Here is a 15,437-nt window from a genome sequence, read left to right on the forward strand (position 1 = left end):
ATCAACAGGCTTCTAAAAAGGTTGCCTTGCAAGAGGCAAATCTAGGAGGCCTTCATGAGAGACCAACTTCCAAATTCTCTAATAGCAATGCTAATGCTCGAGACAAGCCGGCGAGATTGAGCTAGAAAATCCTTCTTTTGTAAGGTAATTACTCAACCTAACTAGAGAATTTTTAATTATATATCCATAAATATATATACTTATAATTCATAATTTACTTTATATTCTTAATTTACACTTAAATTGGATTAAGCAAGAGATTATCCTGCTGTTGAAACTTTAACACATCTTTCAAACTCATGTATCTATGCATCTGTAGACTATCATTATATTTGCCAAAAATATTAGAATCCTATGAAACCGTTGCATAACTTCAAACTTACATTTTTGAAAGTGGTAAATACTTCTTTGGAAAATCATACATGCATACCAAATTCTTGAAATTCTTTGATACTCGTGTATGAGTGAGAATTTTATGAGTTATGGAGCTATATCTGTAGATTGGAAATAAAATGATATTGGTAAAACAAGTGGATTTTGTATACTTTCTTTGTACTCTCTACCAAACTACATAACCAATTCTACCGATAGGGTTTTACATTGGCACTTCGGTCGTTCTAGAACCTGATAATAGAAAATCTACTCTATAGAGTTAAAAATAGTACAATGGAAATCTCTCAACTTGGCACTACCAATCCTCAGAATCCACAATAATTATGTAGAAATCACCATGCGAAGAAAATCTAAGAGCAACCACGAGTTAATGCATACTTCAGAGAAACTTTTATTGATTGACTGATAGAACAATTAGGTACATAGGGAGGTATTTGTATGCCCTAGAGGCCCGATATATTGATAGAGCCAAGCAGATGCCGTTAAAGCTCAAATAAAATCCGAAAACAAAGTTCTAAAATAATTAAAACATGTAATTCTTGCCTTGAGGGCATTTTTCAAAAAAAAATCCTTTGGACGGATAGAATCTATTGTTGGATTGGTTCAAATAGCAACTAGTCTACCATTAGTTTGGTCTTGATAGTAACTTGGGCAAAGTCCAATTCCTTAGCTTCCTAGATTTGATCAAAGCTAAGTGCTTATTTTGTTGATGGTGAATGCCCATGCTGTCAAAATATTTAATTGTTATTGGATTTGATAGATTTGGACTTGGAATAGTTGGCTCCAAATAGGCATTTTTGTATCTAGTGCTTCTGATGTTTTTTGCTATCAAATCCATTTAACAATGAGCTTTTGCCATCGGATGATATATCTTCTTCTGATGGTGTCTTTCATACTGTAGAAAGACTTCCACACCAAGATTCTTGTTGTCAAGTCAAAATTTGACAATTTTAGCTCTAGTCTTTGTTTAGGTTCATCACAACCTATGTTAATTGGCAAAAAAATTACAAAATATGATTCTCACATTTCTTGGGAAATTGGAATGAAGGCCTATGATGGATGCAATCCAACCTTAAAAAAATTGATCTTTAGCACATACTACCATCAAAGAATACCCGTTTGGAATGAATTGAAGTACACACACATAAATCTATTTAGGGATGGGAAGGAGGGGAATACTTTTTGGAAGGATGACTAACTTAAAAAACTCTCCCTTCAAGCTCCCTTGCTATTATATATTATTTGCAGAAATAAGAACTACATAATGGATATTACTTTCTCACACACGTTGATTAATGTATGCAACCACTTTTTCAAAAATAACCTTGAAGATTAGTCTCAGCTTATAAAGTGTTTCTCCTGATTCAAACTTTTTAAGGACCCTAACAAATATCTTCAACACCGAGAAACATCCCATTCTTTTATTAATACCTCCAACTATAACTTTCTTCACTAAGTGGGTTAACAGTTGTCTCGGTCACTCTACTTTGAAAATATGTATGCCTCTTATGGTCAAATTAATCATGCAGCTGGCCATTGACAACAAGATTCTCATAGAGGAGAATCTCAAAAGGCATAACTAATTCTCTCCACTTGATGTTCCTCTTTGGAATCAATTTTTGTCTATTTTTCAACTATTTCTTCTCTAAACCTATTTTGCAACTCTTCAAATAACACTTAGAGATCCGGGAGCATCCCAATTGCATGCTATAATGCTTAGAAATCAATAACATCCAATTGTGCGGTCACTCTAGACCAGTTTGATAAAATAAAGGATTAATGAAAGTCTCAGGTATACTTCGGACCAACTTGTCATCACTACTTATTGGAAGCTTTGACTTAAAAATAATAAAAATTTTCTCAAACTAATGTGCTACTCCCTGGGGCCTGAGTGCAATGCCTATCCAAACAAATTTGCAATAATTGAACTCCCCTATCTTCTTGCCTCCTTTTTTTCCTAATTATCCTTCACTATTCTTTCTTACTCTTTTTGGCCTTTCTTGTATACTTCCATCAAAGCTGTGCGGGGTTACCCTTCTCTTTTTTTGGAAGAAAAAAGACAAAAAAAATCAACAAAAACAATAATTAGTATATAATAATATTAAGTGGAAAGTAGACATATTAAGAGCAGGTTATCTTTGATTTTTAAAGTTCAATTATTTGAAAGGAATTCAAAATAATACAAGGTTTAATATGCTCTTTTTTATAAATTTTGTCGGCCATGCTTTCACTTAGATCCTTCTAAACCAAATATAGCCTTCAACTGTTCATGCAAATAATTTTCTATGGCACAAAAAATAGATTAAAAAATAACAGTGCTGTTTATAGGCTTGTATAAATATGCAAGACTTCTATAAATAAAAGTGAAATAAAATGATATAAATGGGATAGGGTAATGATAGAGCTCATATCATAAATTTATTATGATTTCGATCTTATCATCTTAGCGACACTTTGGCCGAGTGGTCTAAGGCGCCAGATTTAGGCTTTGGTCCGGAAGGGCGTGGGTTCAAATCCCACAGCTGTCAACTTTTTCTTTTTCATTGGTTAAAAATTTTGGTATAAAAATATCAGTGTGACATACTCACACGGAAATAGAACTGCCATTAGCTCTGCCATGAATGAGGAGGATATGAGGAAAAAATATTTTATCCACATCGAACACTCTCTCGGAGAGGCTTAGTGGGGGTTGATATGAGTAAAAAATATTCTACCCACATCGAACACTCTCTCAGAGGAGCCCAGTGGGGGTTGCTATGCGGATGTGGAGGATATGAGGAAAAAATATTTTATCCACATCGAACTGCCATTAGCTCTGCCATGAATGAGGAGGATATGAGGAAAAAATATTTTATCCACATCGAACACTCTCTCGGAGAGGCTTAGTGGGGGTTGATATGAGTAAAAAATATTCTACCCACATCGAACACTCTCTCGGAGGAGCCCAGTGGGGGTTGCTATGCGGATGTGGTTCTCCTCACCCCCTCTTTCTTTTTCCTAAGCAAAAAAAAAAACAAAGAGACTGAAATTTAATATAAATATCATATATACCAAATCAATTTTTGCTGAAATATCAACACATACCAAATTAAGGTTGTAGTTTATCTAAGATCGCATTAAAACATATTGGATTTATTATTCATATAATATGTAATGTGTACCAAATTATTTTATTTAAACTTCAATATGATAGTTAAAATAGACATGGAATCGAGCTGATGTCTGCTGAGGAGCAGACCAGATTAATAATGGTAATTGACTATACACTTAATAAATAGTCAGGATATCCTCTAATTGTATTACAATCTCTTGTTACCCTCAAACTAGCGGTTAAAATGACTTTTTCTTTTTGTTGAATTTAGTTGACCTATTCCTATATAAGGATTCAACTTTTGTCTTTTAATATTTAACACGGACCGAATCAAGTATACCTTGATGGTTGTTTAATACATACCAAATCAATTTATTTTTCTAATTATGATATTTAAAATAGAGACCAAATAGATCTTGTACTTCGCTAAGGAGCACATCAAGTGATATTATCATATATTATTTATATAATATTAATACATAACAAATCATATTAATTAATATTTTGTTATGATATTTAAAATAGATATAAAATCAATGTCTGCAAAGGCACACCAAATTCATAATTTTGTAATTTACTATACACCTAATAAATACTCTAGATATACTCCAATTGCATATATTTTTCTCTTATTGCCCTCAAATTAGCAATCAGAATGGCTTCTTCTTTCTTTCAAATTCAATTCACCTATTTCAATCAAATGAATCAACTTTTCTTTTTTATTAATATTTTATGTGCTTGTTTCATTTATTTTAAAATTTATTATTTAATATATACCAAATCAAGTTAATAGTCTACCATGATGTATGCCTTGATGGTTGTTCAATCAGGTATACACTATAGAAATGGTATTGACATTTGTATTTCCTATCATTGCCCTCGTTCCTACAATTAGAACGACGTCTTTGCTTTCTTAAATTAGCGCTTTATAATGTTTAGGCATTACTAAGAAATAAGCCATATTAGCAACTATTTCACTATGCCACTGATGCTCGGCATATACCGCAGACATAATAGATGCATGGATGACTACAGTCTTTCGTTTGGATGAATTACAACATTTTTCTATTATGTATATAATTTGATATGTATATATTCTTATTTTAGATATTGCAGTTTTATATTTTTCTTGCTAAAAGGAGTGAGAATTTAACAAATAATCTGCCTTGTATTTAATGAAAATATTTACAAACTTGAGCAATTGCCAAGGGGTTAACATCCATCACTGGAGAGATTGGAGGGGTGGGAGATGCTCCAAAATATTGACATTATTTAAGGAGAAAAACACTCAATCAGCACTTACATTGGCTTGCATTCATAATATAATATTTTTTCCTTATCCCCTTTGATCCATCAAGTAACTTTCCTTTTGTATTTTCATAAAATTAAATAATATTAAAAAACAAATCAAGCAAAACAAATGTCAAACTAAAGTGCATAATATTTTCAGGCTTTATTTATTTATGGGATGGGTTTGAGATATTTTTTACATTTTTGAGAGATAAGGTAACATTGTGTCAACAATATTAGGGATTAAAATCAAGACATCTCAAGAGCGAATGATACAACAGGGATGCAACCGTTGGACCAAAGACCTATTCAACATGCTGCTAATGTAACAAGGATTGGAGATGTATCTTTCTTGCAAAAGAAAGATTCACCTTCGTTGTGTGAATCCACCGACAAATCGCACAACAATCACTTCAAGATCTATACAAGAGAATGGATGAAGTTCAAAGTGCTTCGAGATCTATGCATGGTGCGATCCGATGGTCGATGTGGCATAAGAAGATCATCAATTATTTTTTCACACAAAACATACAACCCAAACCTATGTAATGGACGCGGACAGTAAGAAGCCATTTGCAAAGGAAGTAACTTGCTATCTACTTGATGTTGTTAGCTATTAGGGAGGGCTATCTACCATAATGTAAACGATGATATTTTACGAGCTCAATTTATTGGAAATATGAAGTTGGCTCTGTCTTGAATATCTGTAGTTGATTGAATTATATAATATGTGAATTAGCAAAGGTTTGTTAAAACTATAATACTCAACAATAAGAAACTAAAGGGGTGCATCTCTACCTTGAGTTCTCTCCATTACGGGACCCACCATGCTTGGACTACATTTATAACTGTTGGTGGAAAAATGGACCACCCCACAAATGTAATTATAGCACCCAAATCCATCAGCAAGCTCGAGCTCATCCTAAGTGATGGAGCTCTTCCGCTCTCGAGCTCATCCTAAGTGATCGGGCTCTTCCGCTCTCGAGCTCATCCTAAGTGATCGGGCTCTTCCGCTCTCGAGCTCATCCTAAGTGATCGAGCTCTTCCGCTCTCGAGCTCATAGACCAGAGAGCCGAGACCAGAGAGCCGAGACCAGAAGGCCGAGACCAGAAGGCCGAGACCAGAAGGCCGAGACCAGAGAGCCGAGACCAGAAGGCCGAGACCAGAAGGCCGAGCACAGCAGGCCGAGCCCATGCCTTAGCCAAATATCCAATTTCCACCTAACCCTCTAAGGGACCTGACAACTCCACTATAACCTGCCACTATCTCCAAGCCATCAAGGCATAAGATCTTCGCAGGTATTCGGCACGACCTGCCATTAATGCACGAGACTCTCTCAAGTCTCCGATGCACTCAGTCATTTAATGAACACGGCCCAAGACGATCTCCGGATCACTGAACCATCAGAACGTATGGCTCTCCCTGACCGCCGGTTCATTCGGTAATAAATGCACTTACCATCCACGGACCCCAGGCCCACCACAGCCGGCGGTTCAACCACTCCAACAGGTCCGATCGACCGTGACAACTCCCTGATTCCGGTCTGATCCGGTCCCGTTCTCCATTACGCCATTAATGGGCCAAATCGTGCCCAATTATTACAAAACAGGACAAACCTCCTGTCACCTCCCAGGTAACAAAAATCCTCCTATAAAAGGAAACCTGGGGGGAAAAGGGAAGGAGGACAACAAAAAACGGAAACAGATCCCCGGGACTGAACCCACCGGGAAGCACAGACGCAATTGAGGACATCATCCTCTTCGTCTTCTTTATCTTATCCAAATGTTCTTGCTGTCTTCTCCATATACTCTCTTCCCTGCTCTCTCGACATACTTGTCCCCTCTGACTTAGGCATCGGAGGGCCGGCGCCGGGGAGCCCGGCCACCGGTTTTCCTTGCAGGACTTGCACACCCCCCCGCAGCGGAGGACGCAGCCAGCCGGCGCACCGCCGTCCGCCCCCTGTAGCAGCGGAGCTCCTCCTTCCCCGGCTTCGCGGCGGCCCCCGGGTCCAATTTCCAGCAACAGTTGGCGCTAGAGGAAGGGCCCGAGTTCGCTGCCATGAAGCTAAGAAGCAAAGGGGCTTCCAATGCCTCTCGACGTCCTCCACCCAGTCCTGAGCATTCCGTCCGGAACTCACCACCTCCGGCTGAGTCAGTTCATCAAGTTCGGCCGGAGCAGTTTGATGCCCTGGTGCAACAAGTGCAAGCCTTGGCTACCGCTGTCCAAAGCTTGCAACCCAGGGGCATCCCAACGGCACCGCCTCCTCCGGCTCCAGTTCAACCGGAGCCCCCTACAAGCGGGTTTCCCCTTCGAGTATCATGCTCCAAGTCCCAAACGCTCAGTCCAAAATTCACCATTAAGATCTCCGGTAGATCAAGTTCCACAAGTCCAACTCGAGCACTTCGATGCGCTTGTGCAGCAAGTCCAAGCGCTAGCTATTTGCAGCCCAAAGCCTGCAACAAGTGGAGGCCCCTCCTGTGCCGCCTCCACGGAATCATGTGAAGCAGAGGAAGAAACTTTCTCCTGACTCCCGAGCCATCTCGAATCAGGCATGGCTCCCGCTGCAACGACGTATGTGGGGGCAACCAGTGAGAAGTATGTTGGGAACCCGCCCATGCCGCTGATATTTCAAAAATTTTTCAGATGGCAGCGGAATCGGCATGCACGGGATCGCATGAACGTTGTTTCGAGACCTTTCGTAATTAGGTAAGAATTAAAACTTTTAAAACTAATAGGAAGATCAAATCTTCACCTTGCGCGGGTAGATGATCACGCAAATCTGAATTCGTGGTTTTTGGAAGAGGGTTCGCTTGAAGCCGTTCAAACGTCCGGCCTCTACGGGTATCCACACGAAGTAGGATCCGATCCAAGCTCTCTATCTCACCGGGGTGCTAGCTCCCTTGCAGAGATAGCTTTGATGGCTGATCTCCTCTCTTTCTTTCAACTCTTGAAAGTGCTTGAGAGGAGGAAGAAGAAGAAGGAAGAAGATGAGCCCCTACGCAGCCTTCTTCTGTTGCTTGCGCTGGATGAAGGAAGGGAAGGGGAGGAGGCCGCCAACACTTGGAGAGCTTCTCCCCTTGCTTGCGGCTGCAACTAAGAGAGGAAGAGGGTGGCCACGGCACAAGAGGAAGAGGATTCCAATCATCTAGGGCGTCGGCCTCATGGTCCTTTTTATAAGCATCAAGGGCTCCTCCAAAGTAGGAGCCCTAGATGATTTTCCAAAGAGGGAGGGCGCCGGCCCTTCTTCATGCCGCACACAAGGAGAGGAGGAGGGGCGTGATCCCTCCTTCTTGTGATGCCCTAATCCTCTTCTAAAGAGGATTGGGTGCCTCTCTTTTGGTTTGATCCCAATCCAATTAGGATTAGCCAAATTGGGTTCAATCTATGCTAGTCCTAATCCAATTAGGACTTGAATGAACCATGACTCAATTGAACTCTTCAATCCTAATCCAATTAGGAGTCATGTTGATTCATTAGATTATTAATTAATTTAGACTTAAGGAATCCTAATCCAATTAGGATTTGTTTAATTTTAGTCCTAATCCAATTAGGACTCTATTTGAATTCGAAGTCCTAATCCAATTAGGATTTCTAGGAATCCTACTCCAAGTAGGAATCCAATTTTAATTCAAAACTCCTAATCTCATTAGGATTTTAGGAATCCTATTCCAAGTAGGAATTCCAGTCCTACTCCAACTAGGATTCCCAGTCCTAATCCAATTAGGACTCTAGGAATCCTACCCGAAGTAGGACTCTTGTTTCAAGTCCAATTAATTAATCCCCTTTCCTTCTTCAACTTCTTTATCAATCAAATTGATTACTCGTGATTCATAATCACTTTTCAACCATCGGATCGGTCAATACTTCTAGTGTGTGTGACCCCATAGGTTCTATTCTGACTGGTAGTGAGATATATTGTGATCTCTATCACTATATCATTGAAAACTCCTTTCAATGGGTTGGAACGATTCCAACTCAACTCATTAGGGTTTATCGATCATCAAGATGATCCCTATGAGTCCCACCATCCACCAGTGACACCTAGCAGCATGTAGTGGCTACCCAACAGAATGGAATGATGAACCTCTAGGTGCAGTTAACGTGTGATACAGTCCTACTATCGTGGATCCCTACAGGACGGAGGTCATGGACAACTCGTCAAACCCCATCGTCTGTCATATGTCAAGATTTGTTCGACTTGAGTTCGATAGTGGAAAACTCTTTTTCACTTTATATTACTGCCCTGGCCAAGGTCTTAGAACTCAGTCTAACAAATCACATAGGATCACTCCTTTTCTATCAAGGTCGATAGATTCCTTATAGGTGCATACCCTACTCCTACAGTGAACCTACTGCAGCCAATCTATACTGCATGGACCCATATGGCTAGAGACCATGTATGTGTGCAGTCAAACTACAATAACCTCACTGTGAGTAGCCGAAGCACCGCAGGTCAAAGGACCAGTCACACTACTGCAACATCAAGCAAGTCACTGACGAGTGGATAGACATCCAAGTGACTTCTTGTCTTGGTCACGCTCAGTACCCTTGTTCTCTAACAAGCACCTGCACTATCACTTCAGTGTCCCTACACTGTGGACTCAAGTCTCGTCCATCCAGAAGGAAAGTAATCTGTGCACTGATCGGATCGATCACCGTCCTCGTGATGATCCATTGATCAGGAGCATTTAGAAATTAATCACCAATGATACATGGCTCAAATTCTCAACTCTTGAGAATATGTATCATCATCTTATTAATTTCTTGGACGATTCATAGACACATAAACAATATGAATGAAAAGATGCCTTTTATTTATTCAATAATAAATAGTCAAGTACAAAATTATGTCCCTAGAATCAACAATGTGTCAGCCAAATTGGCTTCTAGGGCATACATCTAACAAAGTAGTAGTCCAAGTCTCACGTCAACGAGTTGGGGGGAAAGAGAAATAAAAGCTGAGGTCTGGAGAAGGAAAGTTATGGAGCTTTAAAATGGGATTGTAAGCCTCTGTGACAAAAGGTACAGCCCCATTAAATCCCATTATCCTTCCAAGTCTTCTGTCTTCCGGCAGCAAGCAAGAAACCAGCATGTACTCCCTCCTTACGGGCGTAAGTCCTTGGGACGGCGCCCGCGACATTGCTCCCCTTTCAGAGCGTCGCCATCATTGAAGCCCCCGTCGAGCTCATGCAGACCGAGCTCAGAAACCCGAGCGCAAAACACCTAAAAAATCAAGCCAAAGAAGGCCGGTGCCGAACCAAGTCCTGAGGGACTTCGAAGCTCGAGAGCTATCAAAATATCTCCAAAAGGTACAGGACGCCACTTTGGCTTCAAATAAATTCAATATTTTATCTATTTTCAGGTTAGCCAACGAGCTCGGCTCGTTCTCCTACCCTGACCACGGTCAGGATGCCCTGAGACGTCAGGATGCCCCAATATATTGGGATGCCCTGCCGCAACGGGATGCCCTGATCTGTCGGGACGGCCCGAGACATCGGGAGATGAGTTAGCGGTCCTCTCTGACCGGACGAGCTCGGCTCGTGCTCCATCGGCTATGAGTTAGCGGTCCTCTCTGACCGGACGAGCTCGGCTCGTGCTCCATCGGCTATGAGTTAGCGGTCCTCTCTGACCGGACGAGCTCGGCTCGTGCTCCATCGGCTTCCACCGTTGAGCTCGGCTCATGCTCCCCGAATATGAGTTAGCGGTCCTCTCTGACCGGACGAGCTCGGCTCGTGCTCCATCGGCTTCCACCGTCGAGCTCGGCTCGTGCTCCCCGAATATGAGTTAGCGGTCCTCTCTGACCGGACGAGCTCGGCTCGTGCTCCATCGGCTATGAGTTAGCGGTCCTCTCTGACCGGACGAGCTCGGCTCGTGCTCCATCGGCTTCCACCGTCGAGCTCGGCTCGTGCTCCCCGAATATGAGTTAGCGGTCCTCTCTGACCGGACGAGCTCGGCTCGTGCTCCATCGGCTTCCACCGTCGAGCTCGGCTCGTACTCCATCGGCTATGAGTTAGCGGTCCTCTCTGACCGGACGAGCTCGGCTCGTGCTCCATCGGCTATGAGTTAGCGGTCCTCTCTGACCGGACGAGCTCGGCTCGTGCTCCATCGGCTTCCACCGTCGAGCTCGGCTCGTGCTCCCCGAATATGAGTTAGCGGTCCTCTCTGACCGGACGAGCTCGGCTCGTGCTCCATCGGCTTCCACCGTCGAGCTCGGCTTGTGCTCCCCGAATATGAGTTAGCGGTCCTCTCTGACCGGACGAGCTCGGCTCGTGCTCCATCGGCTATGAGTTAGCGGTCCTCTCTGACCGGACGAGCTCGGCTCGCGCTCCATCGTCTTCAGCCAACGAGCTCAGCCCGCTCTTCTATTTTTGGATTTCTCTGCCGACGTCCCCAAAGAACGGAGTCCGAGCAGAGAAGCGTCTTCAGTCGCCTCGGCGCAAGGACGCACACGGTACAAGGTACCCATTTACTTAATGTTTCTACGTTAATGTCTCCATATTGTCTATTTTTGGATTTCTCTGCCGACGTCCCCAAAGAACGGAGTCCGAGCAGAGAAGCGTCTTCAGTCGCCTCGGCGCAAGGACGCACACGGTACAAGGTACCCATTCATTTAATGTCTTTACATTCTCATTTATCTTTACTTGGACTTTTCTCTGCCGACGTCCCCAAAGAACGGAGTCCGAGCAGAGAAGCGTCTTCGGTCGCCTCGGCGCAAGGACGCACACGGTACAAGGTACCCATTCATTTAATGTCTTTACATTCTCATTTATCTTTACTTGGATTCTTCTCTGCCGACGTCCCCAAAGAACGGACTCCGAGCAGAAAAAGCGTCTTCAGTCGCCTTGGTGTAAGAACGCTCACAGCACCAGGACGATCGATGACTGAACTACTTCCTTCGCCCGAGCCAAAAAGCAGCTCGGACTCGGAAGTCGGGGGGTAGTGTTGGTGGAAAAATGGACCACCCCACAAATGTAATTATAGCACCCAAATCCATCAGCAAGCTCGAGCTCATCCTAAGTGATGGAGCTCTTCCGCTCTCGAGCTCATCCTAAGTGATCGGGCTCTTCCGCTCTCGAGCTCATCCTAAGTGATCGAGCTCTTCCGCTCTCGAGCTCATCCTAAGTGATCGGGCTCTTCCGCTCTCGAGCTCATCCTAAGTGATCGGGCTCTTCCGCTCTCGAGCTCATCCTAAGTGATCGAGCTCTTCCGCTCTCGAGCTCATCCTAAGTGATCGGGCTCTTCCGCTCTCGAGCTCATCCTAAGTGATCGAGCTCTTCCGCTCTCGAGCTCATAGACCAGAGAGCCGAGACCAGAGAGCCGAGATCAGAAGGCCGAGACCAGAAGGCCGAGACCAGAGAGCCGAGACCAGAGAGCCGAGACCAGAAGGCCGAGACCAGCGAGCCGAGACCAGAAGGCCGAGACCAGAAGGCCGAGCACAGCAGGCCGAGCCCATGCCTTAGCCAAATATCCAATTTCCACCTAACCCTCTAAGGGACCTGACAACTCCACTATAACCTGCCACTATCTCCAAGCCATCAAGGCATAAGATCTTCGCAGGTATTCGGCACGACCTGCCATTAATGCACGAGACTCTCTCAAGTCTCCGATGCACTCAGTCATTTAATGAACACGGCCCAAGACGATCTCCGGATCACTGAACCATCAGAACGTATGGCTCTCCCTGACCGCCGGTTCATTCGGTAATAAATGCACTTACCATCCACGGACCCCAGGCCCACCACAGCCGGCGGTTCAACCACTCCAACAGGTCCGATCGACCGTGACAACTCCCTGATTCCGGTCTGATCCGGTCCCGTTCTCCATTACGCCATTAATGGGCCAAATCGTGCCCAATTATTACAAAACAGGACAAACCTCCTGTCACCTCCCAGGTAACAAAAATCCTCCTATAAAAGGAAACCTGGGGGGAAAAGGGAAGGAGGACAACAAAAAACGGAAACAGATCCCTGGGACTGAACCCACCGGGAAGCACAGACGCAATTGAGGACATCATCCTCTTCGTCTTCTTTAACTTATCCAAATGTTCTTGCTGTCTTCTCCATATACTCTCTTCCCTGCTCTCTCCACATACTTGTCCCCTCTGACTTAGGCATCGGAGGGCCGGCGCCGGGGAGCCCGGCCACCGGTTTTCCTTGCAGGACTTGCACACCCCCCCGCAGCGGAGGACGCAGCCAGCCGGCGCACCGCCGTCCGCCCCCTGTAGCAGCGGAGTTCCTCCTTCCCCGGCTTCACGGCGGCCCCCGGGTCCAATTTCCAGCAACAATAACTATCTTTAACTTCGAGAAAAGTCCATCCCATCATCTTCCCTTGATGTCCATTGCGGTCCCCAAGCATCTGCATAGCATGTGCTTAACACTAGTATAAAGGATGTGGTTTATCATCCAACCTGCTAGCAAAGTTTCTTAATGATGGTGCTTATGACCAACAGGCCCTCTCAAATCCATGTTTCATGGAAATTACTGCAGTTTCTTAGACCAAAACAGAATCTAGATGCAAATTCCTTATTATGATTTAAAATTAATCTCGCCAATCAATTGGACAAAGGTTAAAGCTTAAGTTCTTCGAATAGCTATATAGTAATTCCAAGGCCTATTCTCTTTAGCTTAGGCTGGAATGCATGGCTAATAAATACTCTCTCCCGAGTTCTCCTAGCAAATTGATCACACTCCAGATGAGGTCTTTTGGGATCCTCTAGGCTGTAGGAAGTGGAAAGCCTAGTTGAACTGCACAATCCACTGTGCTTGCACCTATCTTTCGTATTATATCTTGACTCAGTTGATTGCACTCACATCACACCAGATTAACGTGAGCGACCATTTTACTAAAAAAAAAACCTATCAAGCTCTGCTGTCATTTCTAACTTCCACTGGTTCACATAAAACATGTTCTCGCTTATCAAGTACCGTAACCTTTATTGGATTCATGCGATCATGAATCATGATGCTTGCCCTACAATATTTCCATTTTGACAAATCATACTAACAGAATAGTTAATTGCGAGAAAGAATAATATGAATGATGAAACCATGTTTTGTAAATTCAATATAAATATAAGTAAATGTGTGAACCTATATCAGTTGACAAAATCAGTATAATGAGTCTTTACTAGTCAGTTGTCAGAATTGCTTTCTTAATCCTTGCAGGAGCAGCAAATAAATTTCTTTGCACTTATATCTTGTACCAAACAACAATTATATCATAATGGTTCATCAACTGAAATTTATCGGCTGGTTGGATCAATTGAGCAGTGCAAATCCTACCATAAAAAAAAAGAAAGTATTAACCATATAACTAAGCAGAGGGCGTCCAATAGGAATTTCAGGGCAAGTCTGGGTTTCACTCCTGAGCTCCTTGATTCTTGAATTTTTCCACCAATTCAAGCAGCCATCGAACTTGTAGCTTGTATGGATTGAACTACTGCTTTTATACTTTGAAGGAAAATCATCTTCCATTCTATATGACAAGCATAATGTTATTATCTGGAAATAATTTGAAATTTAAAAAATTCATTTATATGTCTGGACATTATTTTTGTACAGTAACATTTTATCCTACCTTAAAGGTGTTAGGGCTGCTAAGTCTGCTGCGAGCTATGCTTGCTAGATAACCTGCCTATATAACATTGTAACAGGTTAGTAAAAATATCCGTGATTTATATGTCATGCGACAAGTGTTGTTACCTCTGGATATAGTAAATCGCAACCCACTTGCAACCAAAACCATATTTGACCGCGTTTGTTTAACAAGCATGCATGTGTTATTTCAATACATCTCTCCATGAACTACCTTCAGGGTGGTGGGTAAATATCGTGGGAAACTAAATTTTTTATTAACTGACTTACTCTTACGCTTCTCTAGGTAGGTAAGTTAATTTCCATGGATAACATTTACCATGGAATTGGGTGGGGGGAGGGAGTGGAAGTCTTGCCCACCACAAAAGTGGGCAAGTCATTTTCCCTTAGTAGGTAGAATAATTTTTTATTTTATTTCTACAATATCTCTAACTCTAATATTATACTATTATTATATCATATAATAATATATATATATATTATTATATCATATTATATATGGCATATTATGTAACTTATAAATATTATGTTATATTATATTATTTATAATATATATAGATAAAGAGTATTAATTATAGGAAATATGGATAGATCTTAGCAATTTATCCAAAAAAATAGTAATGCAAAAAAAAGATCGGTAACCAATTCTGAAAGTACTTTCCAATACATAAAAAAATATAGGTAAATCATTACCTTGTCTGATGTTGCCTGAAAAACAATCTACCCTTAGCGTCCTCAACAAAGATCCTCTGACACCTATAGAAGAAACCAGAGTTGTGCATCAAGCATCATTTTAAAGTCATCAGGGTTGCCTGAGTTCCATCCAGCCATCTATTTATACGTACACACACAATACAAACATGTGCGCGCATCCCAACACATATGTATGCATGTATATAGAGGTGAAGTTGATCTCCAGGTTGGTGTTGAGTGTTGGAAAGTTTATGCTTTTCATTACAAACTACATCTTATTTGATTATATTTCATTTGTTGGATTATAGTTACTTCTTAAGCTTTTTCAGTACATTTATTATTTTCTTAAATTTACGATCTTTGGACTGCCTCGACCT

The 15,437-nt window shown here is 42.2% G+C and overlaps 1 non-coding gene across 1 annotated transcript; it reads left to right on the forward strand.

The window, feature by feature from the left end:
- Positions 1-2,841: 2,841 nt before the first annotated feature.
- TRNAL-UAG (transfer RNA leucine (anticodon UAG)) lies at positions 2,842-2,921 on the forward strand. The gene has a single exon. It is a non-coding gene; the product is annotated as a tRNA-Leu (tRNA).
- Positions 2,922-15,437: the final 12,516 nt, after the last annotated feature.

Source organism: Phoenix dactylifera, chromosome 11, assembly GCF_051530095.1.
Source record: "Phoenix dactylifera cultivar Ajwa chromosome 11, Ajwa_hap1_PhDact_Kaust_v1.1, whole genome shotgun sequence".
Taxonomy (NCBI): Eukaryota; Viridiplantae; Streptophyta; class Magnoliopsida; order Arecales; family Arecaceae; genus Phoenix; species Phoenix dactylifera.